This window comes from Anopheles cruzii, chromosome 3 (genome assembly GCF_943734635.1).
Source record: "Anopheles cruzii chromosome 3, idAnoCruzAS_RS32_06, whole genome shotgun sequence".
NCBI lineage: Eukaryota > Metazoa > Arthropoda > Insecta > Diptera > Culicidae > Anopheles > Anopheles cruzii.
This window is the reverse complement of record NC_069145.1, coordinates 36057056-36071689: the sequence shown is the minus strand read 5'-3', so window position 1 is coordinate 36071689 and position 14634 is coordinate 36057056. Positions and strand designations below refer to the sequence as shown.

At 49.0% G+C, this 14634-nt stretch overlaps 1 protein-coding gene across 1 annotated transcript in view; it reads right to left on the bottom strand.

The window, feature by feature from the left end:
- LOC128270322 (peripheral plasma membrane protein CASK-like) overlaps nucleotides 1–14634 on the bottom strand; it is a 65310-nt gene that overhangs the window by 49058 nt on the left and 1618 nt on the right. The window lies entirely within an intron of this gene.

The following is a 14634-nucleotide window of genomic DNA, read 5'->3' as shown; positions in this document are numbered from 1 at the left end:
TCTCGCTTCTTTTTACCACATACATAAAAGTGACATTAATTTGATAGAAAGGCTGGCATCGCACGAAAACCTGCCCCGAGGCCAGCACATTATTACACCGAAAGAGTTTCCACCGGCGTCCCCGGCGGAATGTCCCGAAAACGTCCTTCAGCTCAAGTATCAAAAGAGAGCGACAAAATCCCCGCAGGACAAACGCCGGGAACATAGGCAACAAATACGGTGTCTTCACATATAATTTACGATGATGATTATGCTTATGCCCCCACCGTTGATGGCAACGAGTAGCAACGAGTAGCAAAAAGGTGTGTACAGATGTCCATTTTTCATGAGTTTGAGCTGCCTCCGTCGGCGGAAGCTTAGCGAGATGCTCCCCGACCGACCTGTCGCACTGCGAGCTCCTCTTTTACAGTCACACACACGACGTTAGTCGACGAAAAGCCCCAATGAAATGGGCGCTACCCATGGTCGTGGAGCACAGGTGACGCTCCTGCTGAAGTGGCGCGCACGTGTGTGTGTGGCGTCATATTGCTCCCTTCTTGCAGGTGCTTGCTATGGGACGATACATGAAAAGAGGCGGTTGCATACTTCTGCAACTAGCATCCACGATTGCGGGAACGACGACGACGAGGACGACGATACGGCGACATCATTTGATCACCATGTTTGCGTTCGTTTAATAAAACGTTGTTCATCGTATAAAAACCCTCGGTGCCGTCCCTCTTACGGTGCTGAAGGTAGCATTACCAGACCTCTTCGCCAGAGCCGGCCAACTAAGCCATGCGGAGGCGGAACCACCGGGCTCTCGACTCGCTACCGGGGTACCGTGTGCGTTTTGCATAAATAGCATGTTGCAAACCGATGCGCAGGCGAAACTCAGTTGCTGAGAGGAGTATGCTCGAGGGAATTAACTTCTGCCACCGCAACGCGAACACTGTACCCTTTTGCCGTGCAGTTGACCTACAAACGACAGAATTGGCAGGTTCGGTAGAACCAAACATTTAAATTGTAAAATAGTTGACGAATGGCAATAAAATTATAATTCGAAATTATTTGAATTACCGAGGCTGACTTTATAATTAACTTGATCAAACTTGTTCAACTTATTACGGTTAGTCAAACTTGATTAAATGGTGACTTCCTTCTCTTTTTTTAATTTTCTGTTGAACGCTCAACTAAGTTACAGACTAAACTAGCAAACAGTAGTGGCAAACATTCCGTTCCCACTAACGGTACGCTACGTACGAAAATTCGAAGGATGTTCCGGTAGAATAATCACAGAATTCACCCTCACTTCGTAGCTGATTTACAACCTTATTCGGCTCCGGATACGTGAAATCGTGGCGGTTTTTACCTTCGCCCGCTTTAATGCCCATAATTTCCTTTCATTGTCTCAAAATTCTTGCTCCCGCCGCGGGTCTAGCGGCAGCACTAACGTCGGTGCAAAGTAGAAAGTGGTACTCTCGACCGGGAAACTGCTGTCGACCCTCCTGCGCACGATGGGCAGGACGACGCTACAGGAACCGAACATAGTGGGCATGATTATACCTGCAAATAACGACTGGCTCTTGTTGGCCTTAATGACTTCATGAGCTTTCCGCCAGCTATTCGACTCTAGCCGACTGATGCTTTAAAGTATGACTTTAATTTACTTTTTTCTTCACCGGCGTCAAGCTCGTACCAAAATGGTTGTACACGATAGTTTCACGCACATGTGAAGTGTTTCATTGAGGCGCTCACCACTTGTTCTGGATTCTGGAAGGCTACACCTTGCTGGCGAAAAGTTGAACCCCTATTTCTGCTCAATTAAGGCAAACGCTTAGCTTTCGACATAAGTTTAAAGGAACTGATGCGAAAGAAACGCTTCTTGCGTAGCATTCCAAAACCGACCAGGCGCCTCCATTTCCATTTGGTGGTTTATTATCATTGTTTGTTTCCTATATAAATACATGCTATATACATGAAAGTCTCCATTGTTCTTTCAAAACTCACATGGTACACAGTACATTTTTCTCAGAGAGAGCACCAGGCCACTAAGTGTGACAGTTTTTCTCTGCGATTGCCAAAAGCCACTTACCGTAGCAAATTTGTCAAGGACCATTAAGCGTTAATGAATTTGTGAACTTAACATCACTCAAGCAAGCAAGTGTAGCCAAACTCACAATCCAGTGCTCGTTTCAACAGTCACTTGGAACATTCTGCATCTTCACGTCACAATCTTTGTGAATGGTACCATTAATTTTAATGCACTTGCCCTAACAGCAGAAAAATTGTACCCCATTAATTTCACTCCAATAGCGTACTTCGTGAACAGGAACAAGCTTTTAACGGTCTGAGAGCATTGTTTCTCATACCAACCCGCATTATAGTTAGGCTACAACACCACAAATGAACATTAATTGTTGATGTTCAAATATATTTTTCCATAAAACCATTAAAAAAAAAACCTTCGAACGCATGCCACTGGAGCCTCCATGAAGAGGTAGAAACCTCGACGGGTTATGTATGGCTGACGTATGGAAGACAGACGCCGGCACGATTGTCCAGTCCTGGGGATGCAAAGTTCGTCATAAACACTTGTAGGTGTCAGCTGATCTGTTCACAATATGGATATGAGCAGCAACTTCCAGCAACAACAACTCCCAAGAGCATCCGTTACAATGTCGCCCCCACCACCAGAAAGCAACAGTACGCAATGTTTGCGTGTGTGGAAAAACTGAAACGTATTTATGTCTCCTCAACGCGTGTCGTGCACGATTTTCGTGCACAAACCACGGAAGGTAAACCTACTCTCAACCTTTTTCCGGATCGATTTGCGCAACATGCTCCTCCGCTACGCTGCACCGGAACGTGGCAAGAGAAACGGCCCAAGAAAGGCAAGATTCTGCATGAGACCCCACTGATAGGTGGTCCCTGAACATTACGCACCGTCGTGCACTCACCATTTCTACGGCAATTCGTGGCAGGCCATGGCAACGTGCGTGAGGTGTTGGACGAAAAGATAGCTACAAAAAGGGCTCCAGGCGAGAAAACCCATTATCTTCCCCAAGGCGAGACCTCACAAGAAGTACTAAGAACAGGCCGAGGCACACCACTTTCACCCTACCTTATAGCTCTCTTGGGGGGCTGCCTGAGATTCGAGCGGGTGCCGGGTGATAAAAATAGCTAAAGAATTATTATTGTTCTTCTTCGAACTTTGGAGTAGAGGGCCGTGGCACGCGGCACGTCGCACCCGAGGGTAACATGTAGCGTCCGGGCACGGCGCACACGTGATGCTGTGGACATATTTCTGCCCTGCTTAGCGATGGCACGGCCATAAGTAGATGTGTAGCTTGCCTTTCCGTTCATTCTAAAGGGCGTCGTATTGCACATTCCAACAGCCCCGGGGCTTTAACAGATCTCGTGCGGTGCGCGGAAGAAATTCAAGTAATGGCGAAAGTAAACCCATAAGCCACCCAACTGTGAGTACATTTTATCTGCTAATATTAAAAAGTTCCTACATCACAGACATTAATCAAAATTCACGAGCATTAATCAAAACTGATCCGAGCACCTCGTTACTCGCGCTCGAAATAACCTCGGATACAGAACTTGGTAACTTGGATCTGGAGCCAGCACCTGGCAGCGGCGTGCGTTGGCCGTTATGTATCGATACTTTCACCATGATTGCATTTATTTATATCCCAGACGCCGTCTCACCGCGTCATCGCCTCCGTGCTTTACCGGGCCGTTCCGGACCATTCAAGCGCGCGTTCCGTGTGACCGCCAACACGCCAACCACGGACGGCCGGGACGCGTTCCGTAGGAAGAGCATGTCAGCTGCAGTGAGCCGATCAAACGGCGCCAATGTTATCGTCTTGCAAGACGTCTTCGCAAAACTTTTCTTCGCTCTTCGCCAACCGGTGGCCCGATCCGTGGCCGTGTGGTCACTTTTATTCATTAAATACACACAAAGAGCTCGCCAACGCAAACAGACACACGCCACGCCGAGGATGCCACACACCCGGAATACATCGCCCGCCGCCGTATCGGACGACTTCTTCTGTGTCGACAAATAACATCTACTTAATTTGATTCAGTTCCCCACGGCTTCTTACTTCTGGATCGCCGGGCCGGGTGACGGCGGACGGCGGGATCGTTGCCGGGTGCCAACCGGTGCCGGTGACGGTCGTCATCAATTTTCCCGACAATAATCGTTCCCACGGCTCTTTGAAGATGTTATCTCAATTTGCTGCCACGGTCCGGTGGCACCACATACGTAGACGCACCCGTTCCGACTTGCGACTTCCGAGTGGGTGACGGTGCTCGGAGATCCATTCCTCGGCCACCACAGCGTCCATAGAGTGACAGCGAATCGACAGGGCGCAAATCGGGATAAATTAATTTCCACACACCAATTGCCGGAGGTCGTTTGGGGCTTTGGTTATCGGCTAGCTCGAAAGGTACCCATACCGGGGCTAGTTGAATATTCCCACCGGTTACCGGATGGCCGTCAGAGCGTCATCAACATCGACAGAGTGATCCCCCCCTTGGTGGGAGCCTGCCGTGCCGAGTAAAGTAAAATCCCGAACAGGGTCGGGACGAGCAGACAATGAAGAAATAAAGACAATACAGTGGAACATATTGCATAACTGGTTTAAAGGGTCCTCGGTGCCTGTTGCACACGGTTCGATACGGTGTAAAAGCCTCTGCTCCGACGTGCATTAAAAAAAACCGCTCGCTTGTCTTGTTGTGTCATGTATTATTTTCATTCGGTGCACCGTGTCACATCGCAAATCGGCCAAAAGCCGAAGATCGAAAGCATCGTTAGCGGACGCCGCGAATGAGCAGCGACGACACAAAAATGCATCCCCCCGGATGGAGCCCGTATTTAATGACAGTGCCGCACAACGACGGCCCACCGGGGGGGCCAAAAAGGACAAACGAAGGGAGTTCGGGACTCCGGGATGCTACGAACCGTGTACACGTGTGCTGCTCATGCGGCCCCGAGGAAAAGCCATTTCAAGTGTGGCCTACACTTCGCTGCTCAATACTTTTCCCGCAAAGGACCACGGTACCTTGGCCCGAGGCGCCCGAGGGGCAGGACAGTGGTGTATGGTGACTATAACTATCCGCGCTGTCAGTGCCGCCGGGCAATGCTGCTGGTTCCCTGCTGCTGTTCGCTTCTTTCCCGCTCGCTGACAGATTCCAGCATTTTTTTCCCTCCCATTCCCAGTAGACTTTTCCTCCGGTTTTTGCCCTTTGCTTCCTGTTTGCCAATCTGCCCAGACCCCCGCCGGTGCCGTAATTACCGTGAAATTGTACGTTGCTTTTCCATTCCCGGACCATTGCATCCCGGCTACACATTGTGTCAGATAGGGTGGTGGTCAGGGTGGTGTCAACAACTGCGAGGGAGTTCGGGCCACGAGCGAACAATGCTCCGGGATAAGGCCACTCCATCAACGCAAACTCCCGGGCCCCCAGCCACACACACGCTCCGGATGTGTGTTGGTTCGTGCACGGATAACGGGCGGATAACGTTCCTTTTTTTTCTACGCTGAGGCCAGCAAGCAGAGAGAGAGAGAGAGAGAAGAACTGATTGCCACCTGGTGCTATGCAAATAAACTGTGTTCAGGTTTTCTTCACGCAGACAGACACGAGCCAGCTCGTAGTCCCAGGCGAGCAGGAAAATATGAAGCACTTGACGCGATAAATCAAAACATTTCTTTCGCGCACTTCCATTTATGCTTCACACGCCCAAAAGCTGCTCTTCTCTGATTAGTTATTACGCAAGAGGCAAACAAAGAGGCACACCGTTCGTTATCCTTAGAGCATTCTCACAGCGAAGCATCCGATTGGCCAGAATGTTAAAACTTGTTCCGCAGGAACGTGGAAACGTGGAATTTGCACGTGGAAAAAACAGTACCGACCGGTGCATATAACATCGGTCGGTCCAATGAAATTTTCCCGACGGCTTTTAGCATTCGATGCCTTCCCGTATCCGCGTCGTACATCCAGCATTCGAACGAGTAGTGGTTTGAAAAACTCTCATCATTAACCAATCAGCCGTCACCGGGTAAATGCCTTTCCAAAGTTAGCCCCAGCAGCAACCGGATCCAGAAAAACCGAACCGAGCCTACCTAGGACGCGTCACTGAGCAGCCAACAGCAGAGCCACCAACGACACGATTACATTTTAATGATGGGAATGATACTAATGGTCGCTTGATTAGTTTGAGCCCTCCGGGGCATAGTTTTCGGATGGCTGCGGCCACGCGCTACAGCCATTCCACTTCCTTTGTAAACGATTACTCGTGTCGAAAAGGATGTTGTTTTGGCTGCTTTTTTTTTGGCAGTAGAAAGCAAGCACACAATGAAGGCACACACGCCAGGGCGGCCAGCCAGCTAATTGTGTAACGATGTTAAGTTGAACATAATGTACAACTTCCAATGGACGCCGAGCAGACAAAAATGTCGCTGTCAACTGACTGACTCGCCGAACAGAATTTCTGGCGAATTTTGGGTCCTTCGAGCGGATTTTGACAATGCGCACATGTGGCAAGGGTTACCGATTCCTGTCTAATCTTGGAAATTTATTAAATACACCAAACACAGGTACCTTTACGCAAAGTAACCAAATGGTGCTCCATCCTTCCGATGCGGTGCCCGTGTGGCGATCGAAAGATTAATTACGGGTTGCTCCGAGATTATCCCCCATCAGTCACAACTTTCGGACGCGATGGCCAACCGGAATCAAAATGGTGCTGACCCCGAAAGTTATGACACATTGCGGAAACCGTAAAAACTCTTCAATTAAACCTGTTCGAAGGACAACGCGCGGCTCGCAGGGATTATCTTCCCATCCAGCGAACCACAGGTGGCCGTTGGCGGTCTTAAAAAACCAAATGATGGCAACATAAATTGCTGGCGAATGTTGTTTGGCGCACAAGCTTCCCAGTACCTGCTGCCCGAACGGGCCCGAACATTATTTAACCACTCCAACAATCAACCCTCAATTTGTGCGAACCATCCATGTGGCCCCACTTGCCGCCACCACCACCGATCGGGCCTTCTTGGCTCACCGCAGCACCGCGCTAGCGGGAAAGTTTTTGTTTTGAACACTTAAAATGAATGACCCACGCTCGGTGAGAAACGGTGGCGGACACAAAAAAGGAGGCGAACGAATGAATTATGAACAAATCCTTCCCCTGCTGACCGGGTACACACACCGGGCAGCAAGCTAACGGAGGATCCTGCGACACCGTAAGTCACAAAGTGCCAAACAACACCCCCGGGCACCCGAGGATCCCGGATGATGCCCGAACCCGGCGCGGAAAAGATAGGTGTCAAAGGATTAAACTTCGAGCCGAAATTGAAGCCGTTTATTTTCGTACCCCTCTAGGCGTGTGCGTGTCGCCGTCGGGTTGTCCTTGGCTGGGGTTGGTTGTTTTTTTTTAGCCACGATTAGTCTTGTCTCGTGTCACTCGGGCTTGTCTTCGGTGACGCAGGAAACTTGCAAGGAAGTCGAAAGGATTTCCTGTGGCCCGCCGGCGGTGGCGGCGATGGAGGGGCCGAAGCGCCCAAACTCCCGATGAAGCAGAGCATATAAATCTCGGGTGCGTTCTCGGGTGTCGCCGGGACAGCCGGAGTGCGGGTGTGACACCGAAAGATGGCCTCCTCCAGCCTGCCATAAGAGTGAGCAGTGACAAAGAGGAGCGGAAAAAATAAACATACCAAGACACCAAACAATAAAAGGATTCGAAAGTTTAACATTCGTTACCCGGCGGCGTTTCCGGGCCGCATTCCCGGCCGGCGTCCCGGTTAATGACGGGTGAAATGTGTATGAATAAAAGACGCATAGTTGCGCATTCGGAAAACCCGGAGACGTCCGGTTCTCGCCGAAGACCGTCTGGGGCGCCACTGGGGCAGCTCCACCGTACTACAACATAAAACTCGAAACTAGTGACCCATTGCAGGAGAGAGAAAAATAGAGTGACAGAGAGAGAGAGAGAGAGACGGGAGTGGGGTATTTTCCTCGGGGCGCTTCGGACCATTCGGAAACACAATGGCGAAGTTGGCGAGCCGATGAGCCGGCTAAAGTGGACCGCTGCAAGCTCGATTGAATATTTGATCGGATGAATTTTTAATACGGAATGTGAAGAAATGTGTTACGGCGCAAGATATCCATTGCTGCTGTGCAGTGCTGCGTTTCAGCGTTTCTTGTGATTTTAGTTAGTGGCAAACGCGCAAACGATCCGGGAACGCTGACCACGACAACTAACCGGAGACTTTCCGTTTTTGCCATTCTCTCGCCATCAAATATTTACCGTAAGCTAATTTGAGCTCTCTGCCATTAATGATTGTTTCAGGCTGTAGCGGGCGCGAGTTAAGGAGTGTGCTCGACCCACTCATCAGGAATTGATCGATAACATAGAAACTGTTGTGCTGGCATCGTTTCGCCATCAGCAATCAAATTAATCAGCCACCCCCATATTAATCTGTCCCATCAGAATGTCAACAATGTCAATGGATTCGCGGCTCAAGTCGCTTCGATTGTCGAGAGCTGTCATTGGGAGCTGATTTCATTAACATTGGACTTAAACGCCTTAAGCCGCCATGAACGAGTGCTTCAAGCCCAATCAGGGGCGCAGTTGGATCCATCCTTTCGCTGGTTACAGTTGGAAACATATTCAGGTGACCTGTTTGGAAATGGGCTTAGCCAAACGAAGAAAGGATGAATTGAGGTTATAAGGAACGTTCCGAGCATACAAGTAAACGTCCCGAGCATGCTAAGAGTGACACTACTTTTGTTATTTTTAGAATAATGCTTCAAAAACAATTTCGTGTTTGAATGTTACAATCCTTCTTGATGGGTAAAGATACCTTTCAAGCGAAGCAATGGCCTGAAAAGTGTCTGCTCCAACTTAGAAACAATCATAAAGCTTTGGTTTGCTTCCTTAAAAATGTGGTAGTAGAGACTCGGATGATGCAGAACGCAGTGATGGTAGCAAAATCCAAAACATTTATAAAATCCACAAAAAAAACAAAATCCACTGCCGCGTTTACTAACTGTTTACCAAAAACAAGAACGTGTTTATGATTCTGAGCAGTGTTTGGCCATGTTCGTACGTAACAAACCGGAATTTTTGCGTCAATATGAGGCAAAGGATGGAACGAGGATCCATCACTTCTCTCCGGAATCAAAACGTAGGTCATCTGAGTGTGGAGCACCTGATAAGCTTCATCCAAAGCGCACGAAAGCTCAACAATCGACTAGAAAGGTTATGGCTTCGGTATTTTGGGATGTTCGTGATGTAATATTCATCGACCATCTTGAGAATATGTTGTTGTTTCATCAACATATTGATTCAAAGAATTGTTGTTTCACCAAGACATGGATATGAAGAAGAGGCTCTTGATGGAGATGACGTCGATGAATAGAGCCAATTTTGAGAAAAAAACGCGTTTTCTCTCTTATGCTCGAGACTTTTCAGCCCATGCGTTAGGTAGGAGTTCGAAAAGGAAATGTTCAGCGAACAGTGTACAGTAAAGTTTCTAAATGTCTCGTCGCTACTTTTTATAGGCTGCTTTGAAGCAAACAATTTCATACGCTAACGCTTTAATAACACCCTGAAGCCTAGACCTGAGTAACAAGCCCCCATCTCTTTCCGCATCAGCCGGTCACAGTTGAGTATGCATTTCGGAGATGCTGGAAACGAAGCCGGGTCTCAGCTGGACAGCCCGCTCTTACCTTACCTGGTCCCCCCGCGAAAACACATTCTAATCTCGCCCGAAAAGCACACCACCGGAGAGTGGGCCCAAAACATATAAACATTTGCATAAACCATTTTTCAAACTGCACCGCAACCACCAAACTTGGCGAAAGGTGGCGTGTTACTGTGCAAAATGTAATGAAAGCCCCTGTTTGCGGTGCGCCTATGTTCGGGCTGTGAAATACGACCAACCCGAAGCTAAGCTGCGCAAACGGAGCAACTCCTTGTGCCAGGTTTGTGTTGCCCTACCCGGCCTATCTCAAACCTTCAACCAGAAACAGGTAAGACACACAGCGAACCGTCCTAAGCATGCTAACCCCAAACAAACCAATGCAATTTCGCCACGCGGCCGCACGGCACGGTTCCTAACGGAGGTCGGCAAGGCCAAACACGTCACTTGGGCCGTCACCGCGCGTTGAGTGCTTTCGGGGGGTTTATGGCTTCCATACATTTTTGAACCGTAGCCAAAAACTTTTCAAACCGCGAACTGTCGTCGTCGGTCGGATTGGCCGGCCGGAACTCTCCGCGTTCTTTGCGGCGACACTTTCGCCAGCATACTTTTTCCACCCGAGAGCACGTAAAAGGATCGAGAATCAATTATTCTACAGTTTGTATCGTACGTGACCCCGGCCGGCCAGCCGGCCGGTGCCGAGACCGGTTTCCGTACTGGGTTTCTTCATCCTTCGCCTTAAAGACGGTCTTCACCAGCCGCGTCCGGGCTCGGGTGCGCCCCAACCGGAACCATCGATCATCGACCGACGCTCCCGCGCGAGTACCGCATGCAGTGACGGAAATAGAAAACCGAAAAATTATGAGAAAGCTTTCGGAAAACTTTGCGAAACCATAATGTATGCGAGTTGTGTGAGTTCTCCAAAAACTCCGTCCCCGAACGAACCGTGCCGCGGTGCCGTTTTACAGGCTTCACAATAAATTCAATTGAACGGCAGCTTACGGTGAGGCTGAGCTACTTCAACTGCAGAGCCGAGGGACCCACGGCATACCTCCGCTCGACTGGCGACCAGTCGACCAATAAATCTGGCCTCTCCCCGCCCGATCCAAATCAACGCTTGCCTCCCAGTGGGGCACGACAACATAAATCTACGTCAGCTAAGCCCAGGTCAATACGGTTCGCTCGCACCAACTACACAACCTTCAACCTTCGGTGGCTCGAAGCAAAACTCTGTTCCCGCATTCCGTTGCTTTACCAACCCCGATGGTGCCCCTCGTTGGACAAGTTGCTCCTGTGAAGAAATCAAATCGAAAATGCCAATCGACTTGCGAGGAAAGCGGAAGATAGAGTTCATTCTTCGGCCACCACACCACCAGCCAGCGCAGGCTGTGGATGTTTTCGAGCTTCGCCTCCAATCAATCGCCAGGATCCGTCCACCGAAGGAGATCGTCCTTCGATTCTAACGAGCCACTTCTGCGTGTTACTTTCCGTTTACCGTTCTGTCCTGTGAAGTGTGCACACACACACACAGGCACACACTCACGGAGGGATACGCGGGCCAACACAGCACTAACTACTCTCACGTGCGGTCGAAAACAAGTCACGTCTTCCGCTCGCTGCAACATGCACTCTATTAAGGACGAACTAAGCCATCTTCGATCCGCAAACAATCATGCGCGGTTGGGGCAGAGAACAGGGCAGACCTCAAACGAAGCCCAAAGTAAACGAAATACGATGCCGGGGATCGAGCTTACGAGCCAAGAATTTTCAAACAACGTGTACGGCATCGCCGCACGGGCCGGTGTGTGTTTGTGTGAGAGAGAAAATCAGGCCAAACTCGCGGAAAAGGAAAAATCACCCATCGGGGCATCGATTGCCTTCCTTCGGTTAGGTACTTTATGACCGCCAGCAACTTTGGACACATTTTAATGCTCGTTAGTCACGTACTGAAGCACGAACATCGGCGCAGTCGAGCGCCGAAGCCGCAAATACGTCAACCACAGCGCGCACGACCTCGCAATACCAATCGCCACCGCCACCACCATCGAGGGCAGGTTGCGGTTGACGTGGCACACGAGGCAGTGGGGTGGGGTCATAGTGGGGGTGCCAAAAATTCGGACCCACCCCACGGGTCTTCGGACGATCGCTCCCATAAATCAGATACTTTTGACGCAAGCCGCATTCACTTTGCATGTTATGATTGAAAAAAAAATGCTTTTCTTAACATAAACTCCTACAAGATCTCCTTTACACTGCAATGTGTGATGTTTACTATTAATTACTTAGTACACGCGACGCAATTTCAAGTTTATCTCCAAGTTTCAAGTTTCTAGAAAGATCCAAGTCGTAAAAAACAAAACATTTGATTACAAGTTGGCCTCCAAAGAAGAAAGGTATCCACCGGCATAATTCGGAGCGTTCGAAATTATCCAGCCCAATGACGATGATCAATAAATTGATTAAGCTCGACTTGAATGTTCAATTCCGAACTTCTTTAGTCCATCGTCGTAGCGATGGTCATTCCGCTTCATGCCAGGCCGTAATGAATAAGTTAATGGCCATTTTCTTTGGATATTTTCTTTCCCAGCCAGCAATTGACGTTACCAACACGAGAAGCTGCGCCAAAAAACAGACAGTTAAAGTGAAACTACAATCATCGGACCTGGCGCAAATCATTTCCACTTTGCCAAGGAATATTCTGCAAAAGGAAAGAGTGACCATTAACAGATACAGAAAAAAAGCGCACGAAGCTGGGAAGCCAGCGATTTTCGCAGGAACAAACGAAATTATCTGCCTCGGGTTTGGTGAAATGTATATTTATGAGCTCGGGAAAGTTTTCAGTAGCTTTTGTTGCAAAATCACATCGAAGCGAACGAAACGGATTGAATACAAATAACTGGCCGGTTCGTGATGATGAAAATGAAATGTGATTATCATCAGCGGCTAGGCTAGGCAAAGAGTGAGATACCCGGCGTCTCCATTGGCCATTAGGAAAGTGTTTCGGTTTGGCCGCGATTCGGAAGAAATGGAAATCTATTTACATTGGTCTTTTAATGGGTTTTCCAAAGTACTAGAATCCTTCGCGCCTAGGGCAGGTAGTCCACAAAACAAAGACAAACCAGAACTTCTTGTTCTCAACAGCAGAACAAGCATAAAATGCTTCAATCCGTATCGTATCCGAACATTTAAACACAAATCAATCCTCTTTTTCAAAAATAATCATTAAAATACAAGTCAACCGCCTTCAGGATCGAACGCCAACATAAACGAATCATGCATATCACAAGTAGCTGGTTGAAAAAACAATATCAAAACCTTCCAACGTTAGGCCATTCTCCAACATAAACGATGATGGGTTTGCTTGCTGTCGTCTGAGCTCGATTCAACAATCAGATTAATGAACATATACAGAGCTTTGGGTCCCTGCAACGTACCTGATCATTAAGGATTATTGACAAATCTCGTGTGCGTGACCCCTTCGTCGTTGAGGTTCGGATTCCACGGCTCGGGAACACTTTTCCCTCCCACTGTGCTGTATGACAAACCGGGCTTGGCACAAAATATTTCATGTGGCCACACACACGCAAAGGCAATTAATTCACCGTGCGAAGCGTGTCCTGCCGAAGGTACCGAAAACAATTATTACACATCTCTAATGCTCTAACGCTCGCCGGGACGGTCGCTGTTGCGAACCTGAAGGCACCTCCATAAGCGCCCAAGATCATTAATCATTCTTTTCACACTTAATCTCCCGACGCGGTGCGTTCGGAGAATCTTCGGTGCCCCGTCTTAAGATCCCTTTTTCCGGGTCACCAACCCGGCCCACGGCACATGAACGTGACGAAGGAAGCCGGCCGCAAACCCTACGCAGACGCGTATTAATAAAGGTTCGTTTTCTTACTTCGAAGCTAGGTGTATCGCAACACACAATGGAATCGTTTAGGCTATGGACTGAAATGTGTCCACCAAGTGTTTTTCCTGAGTGTTTCTTGGGTTTTTTTTTCGCTTCCAGTACGCTCATTACTACACAGTTTTCAAACCACTTTCACCGACGGACGGGACGGAACCGGTGTTAGAGCGAAAAGGATAATGCGAACCGGACACCCCGGGGGAGGCAACGAGCAGCGTACCACGGAAAGGGGCACGATAATTGGAAATTTATTTCCTACCAACTAATCCTTCAAACGGGATATCATTATCATCGCCCAGGGATCGGGCCGGGTCATGAAAATCGTTCAACCATAATTTGAAGTGCCATTGAGCGACGTTCCGTACTTCACCAACCCCCGGCCCGGTCCTTTCGAAACTAAGACCGAGCGGCGGTGAAGAAGATAAGAAAAGGGCAAGATGCGCACCAAAATGATAACGACAATTTCTGTCGACGTCGCTGAACATTACCTTCTGCCCTTTGGGATTCTTGAGCCGATGGTTATTAGTTTACGAGCCGAACATTTAAACCACCGGCCGGACTAGGTATCGGACATAGTTCACCGGTCAGCAGCCATCCAAACTAATCAACTGCCAATCTTTCCAATAGCTGTCCAGCCGTGGCAGCATAACTACCGTCGTTACCCCACGGCTATATCGTTTCAGTTGGCCACTGTTTTCTTATCAGGACGCTCCGGTGCTACTCGGCGATCCGCTGACGTCATAAAGTTGTTCCCCGGCGGAAATATGAGGCGGCCAGGCTCGTGTTAAAAATTGTTTACAACTCCTCAAAACGGTGCCCAGAATGGTCCAGAGAGCCCGGGGCACAGAACGCACGCACCCACCGTAGCACTCACGGCAGGCGCGATTCTCAGAGCGAAAGTTTCGGCGCCACAAACCGAAAAATATCGCGAAAATCGTGCCAAAAGCGAGCGCCAGTTCGTGCCACATTCTTGAGATCTCTCGCAAATATCTCGGACGGACTCCCACGGCACGCTGAGAGCGCTCG